The sequence below is a fragment of the Xyrauchen texanus genome, chromosome 25 (genome assembly GCF_025860055.1).
Source record: "Xyrauchen texanus isolate HMW12.3.18 chromosome 25, RBS_HiC_50CHRs, whole genome shotgun sequence".
In the NCBI taxonomy this organism is placed as follows: Eukaryota; Metazoa; Chordata; class Actinopteri; order Cypriniformes; family Catostomidae; genus Xyrauchen; species Xyrauchen texanus.
The window spans coordinates 1161876-1166875 of NC_068300.1; the positions used below are offsets into that span (position 1 = coordinate 1161876).

The following is a 5000-nucleotide window of genomic DNA, read 5'->3' on the forward strand; positions in this document are numbered from 1 at the left end:
GGTCGTCATGGGTTCCCTAATGCCACTGGAGGTAATCTGGTTAGGAGTGAAGATGGTGGGAGTGAGGTCTGCGCAACCACACCCTCACCTTAATCCACACCTATGCGCAAGCTTCTTGCCCCCCCCAAAAGTCCTGTGGTGATGTGGAATGGTGGTGGGCACAGGCCAAGGATGTGGCTGGGAGTGTCTAGCCAAACCATGGACACAGGCGGCAATGGAGTGATGGTCGCTAGGACTGCGGGATGGGGCAGTGCGTCTTTTCGGCAGCTTCCACTGCGACTGAGCAGCCCCACACTGCTCACCCCTGTGATGGGGAAGGACCTGGAAAAGGTGGTCCAAAAATTGACTCCACACTCCAACCGGTACACCGCAAACGTCGGGGCATCCCCCCTTGCGGTTGAAAAATCAAAGTGAAAAATAAGCTAAGCATTGCTTCGTGGAACGTTCGCACACTGCTGGACCTGGTCGAAACTCCCGACAGGCTCCATCGCAGGACAGCACTGGTGGCCCTGGAGCTCGCAAAATATAATATCGATATAGCAGCTCTCAGCGAGACCAGACTACATGGGGAGGACTCCCTGGCAGAGGTTGGTGCTGGGTACACCTTCTTCTGGAAGTGGGTCCCCGAAGGCACTCGTCGTAACCATGGAGTTGGCTTTGCTGTAAAGTCTAAACTGTTGCAGCGCATTCCGGAATCCCCCATCGGCATCAATGAAAGACTGATGACATGGCGCATTCCCCTGGCAAAGGAACGCTTCGCCACTCTCATCAGTGCATACGCTCCAACTCTTGATGCCAAGCACAACATCAAAGAGGATTTCTATAGAGCTCTCGATGCCATCTTACAGAAAACCCCGGCTACAGACAGGATCATACTCATGGGAGATTTCAATGCTAGAGTGGGCACGGAGCATCTGGTATGGAATAAAGTCATTGGCCAGCATGGTGTGGGGAAAATGAACCACAACGGGCTCAGACTCCTCTCCCTCTGTGCAGAGCACCAGCTGGTCATTACTAACACCGTCTTCCAGATGAAGAACAGGCTTAAGACCACCTGGCAGCACCCCCGCTCAAAACACTGGCATCTTCTTGACTACGTGATTGTCCATCAAAAGGATCGACAAGATGTCCTTACCACCCGTGTTATGCACGGAGTTGAGTGCTGGACTGACCACTTCATGGTCAGATCCAAACTACTCATGAGCATTCAACCCCATGTCCCGAGGACAGCTCCAAACAAGAAACTCAATTGTACAGTGCTGAATAGCCTCACCACCAAAGACAACCTCCGACGGCTGCTTGCTGAAAACCTCAACAAGATCCCGGAGGAATCAACCGATTGGCCAGCACTGCGCCAGGCTATTCATAGCGCAGCCTCAGAGGCGCTCGGCCAATCAAGGAAACACCATCAGGACTGGTTTGACTGTAACTCAGTTGAGATACAGTCACTTCTAAAAATCAAGCATGAGGCCCACAAAGCTCTCCTGTCCTGCCCAGGATCTCCCACCCTTAAAACTACCTTCATTGCTGCAAGAACAGCAACCTAGCGAGCCCTCAGAATTATGGAGGACACCTGGTGGGTGCAAAAGGCACAAGAAATCCAGAACCTGGCAGACTGTAATAACATTCAAGGCTTTTACGATGCCATAAAAGCATTGAATGGCCCCAGGAAGCAGGTGATTGCCCCAGTACGATCAGCTGACGGTGCCATCCTTTTCAAGGACCGCCACGAGATTCTTGCCCATTGGGCAAATCATTTTGAGAGTCTCCTCAACCACATCAACCCCGTTGACACACATATTCTGGATAATCTCCCAGACCTGCCACCTACCATGCACCTGGTGCAGACCATGTGCAGACCAGCTAGCAGATGTTCTTACCGACATCTTCAAAATCTCTCTGAGCAGTGCCGTTGTTCCAACGTGCTTCAAGGCCACCACCATCATCCCCATGCCAAAGAAGTCTTCAGTGTCCTGCCTCAATGACTACCGCCCCGTCGCGACTTACACCCATCATCATGAAGTGCTTCGAGAGGCTCGCCATGAGGCAGATTAAGACCCAGCTGCCCCCTCACTAGACCCACTGCAGTTTAGTGATCGCTCAAACCGCTCAACGGATCGCATGCCATCACCACAACCCTCCATCTGGCCCTCACCCACCTAGACAATAAGGACTCATACGCTCAATGCTGTTCATAGATTTCAGCTCAGCATTCAACACAATCATTCCCCAGCACCTGATTGGAAAGCTGAACCTGCTGGGCCTGGACACCTCCCTCTGCAACTGGATCCTGGACTTCCTGACTGGGAGACCTCAGTCAGTCCGGATCAGGAACAGCATCTCCACCACCACCACACTGAGCACTGGGGCCCCCAGGGCTGTGTGCTCAGTCCACTGCTGTTCACTCTGCTGACTCACGCACTGTGCAGCAATGCACAGCTCGAATCACATCATCAAGTTCGCCGATGACACCGACCGTGGTGGGTCTCATCAGCAAGAACAACGAGTCAGCATACAGAGAGGAGGTGCAGCTGCTGATCTAACTGGTGTAGAGCCAACAACCTGTCCCTGAATGTCGACAAAACAAAAGAGATGGTTGTTGACTTTAGGAGAGCACAAGGTGAACACACTCCGCTGAACATCGACGGCTCCTCTGTGGAGATCGCCAAAAGCACCAAATTCCTTGGTGTTCACCTGGCGGAGAACCTCACCTGGTCCCTCAACACCAGCTCTATCACCAAGAAAGCCCAGCAGCTGCCTCTACTTTCTTCAAGGCTGAGGAAAGCACATCTCCCAACCCCCATCCTCACTACATTCTATAGAGGGACTATTGAGAGCATCCTGAGCAGCTGCATCACTGCCTGGTTTGGGACTTGCACCGCTTCGACCGCAAAGCCCTGCAGAGGATAGTGAGGACAGCTGAGAAGATCATTGGGGTCTCTTCCCTCCATCAAAGACATTTACAAAAAACACTGTATCCAAGAAGCAACCAGCATTGTGGATCGACCCCACACACCCTCACACAAACTCTTTACCCTCCTCCCGCCTGGCAAGAGGTACCGAAGCATTCGGGCCCTCACGGCCAGACTGTGTAACAGCTTCTTCCCCAAGCCATCAGACTTCTCAATACTCAGAGACTGGTTTGACACACACGTGTCCTGAGTTGCACTTTAATAACTGTCACTTTATAACTGTCTGCTACCTCAATAACTGCTATGTGCATAGAACACTATCTCATAGTATGTTATGTTTACATTTTTAGAAACTGTCATCTTTTGCACTACTGAGTACTGGTCGGCGCTGCACTGTCTATTGTCCTGTTCATTGTCAGTAATTTGTTGTACTGTCCTGTACTTTTTGCACATGTTTGCACGTGCACTTTATATAGGTATATGTAGGTTTTTTATATAGGTATTTTATTTCGTTGTGTTGTCTCATGTGGTCCTGTGTTGGTCCTTTGTTGTTTTTATGTAGCACCATGGTCCTGGAGGAACGTTGTCTCGTTTTGCTGTGTACTGTACTAACTGTATATGGTTGAAACGACAATAAAAACCACTTGACTTGACTTGACCTGGACACCCCACCACTTTACTCAGAACTCCGGCAAGCCATTGCAGGGCTGAAGAACAACAAAAGCGCTGTAACCGATGGAATCCCTCCAGAGGTTTTCAAACACGGAGGATACATCCTCACGCGTCGCCTGCACCTCCTGATCCAAAACATCTGGGAACATGGGACCCTCCCACAGGACTGGAAGGATGCTAACATCGTGGTCATTTACAAACAGAAAAGAGACCGAGCAGCCTGTGGCAACAGCTGCGGGATATCTCTCCTCTCCATCGCAGGGAAAGTCCTGGCCAAGATCATGCTCAACAGACTGGTTGAGCACATCTCGGAAGCTGTGGTTCAGGAAACGCAGTGTGGCTTTCGGAAGACCAGATCCACGACAGACATGGTTTTTGTCTTGAGGCAGCTGATGGAGATGAGCCGAGAACACCGCAAAGACCTTTACGTTGCCTTCATCGACCTCAGCAAAGCTTTTGATACCATCAACCGTGAACTGCTCTGGAAACATCTCTCCAAACTTGGGGTACCACCCAAGTTTCTCTGCATCCTACAGCAGCTGCATGACGGGATGCAAGCCAGAGTGCTCACGGGAGAACTCCAGTCAGAGTCCTTCGAGGTAAACGCTGGGGTGAAGCAAGGCTGTGTCTTGGCTCCGGTGCTCTTTAACATCCTTCTCTCTGCCATCACCTGCCTCTTCCAACGTGTCATGGGACATGAAGACGGTGTCCATGTGGAATACCGACTTGACGGAAGCCTCTTCAACATACGTCGGCTCCAGGCCCGCACAAAGACAAAGACCCGCCAAATCTGTGAGCTTCAGTATGCTGATGACTGTGCCATCTTAGCTCACAGACCGGACTCTATGCAGCACACCCTTAACACAATATCCAGTCTGTACCAATCCTTTGGCCTACAGGTCAATATTCAAAAAACCGAGGTCATGTCTCATCTCACTACCCCTGCCCTCACACCCCCCAGTTTTCATATAAACGGTGTTCCACTTAAAACAGTGGACCACTTCACCTATCTCGGCTCCATTTTGTCCTCATTCTGCTCCCTTAACAAAGAAATACACACCCGGATAAATAAAGCCTCATCATCTTTTGGACGCCTACGCAGCAGGGTTTTTGAAAACCGTAACCTGAAGGTCAGTACTAAGGTCGCTGTTTATAACACGGTATGTGTCTCTACTCTGCTTTATGGGGCAGAGTCATGGACCCCATACCGTCGGCACATCATCAACCTAGAGGCCTTCCATATCCGCTGCGTACAGAAGATCCTCAGTTTGTCCTGGGAAGATCGAATTCCCCATACAGTCATCCTCAGCAACACTGACTGTGTGTGTTTGTGTGTGTGTGTGTGTTTGTGTGTTTGTGTGTTTATGTGTGTGTGTCTATGTGTGTGTGTGTGTGTCTATGTGTGTGTGTGTGTGT

At 50.6% G+C, this 5000-nt stretch overlaps 1 protein-coding gene across 2 annotated transcripts in view; it reads right to left on the reverse strand.

The window, feature by feature from the left end:
* The window catches only part of LOC127618535 (aminoacyl tRNA synthase complex-interacting multifunctional protein 1-like), a 13645-nt gene that overhangs the window by 6706 nt on the left and 1939 nt on the right, over positions 1 to 5000 (reverse strand). The gene's annotated exons all lie outside the window — the stretch shown is intronic.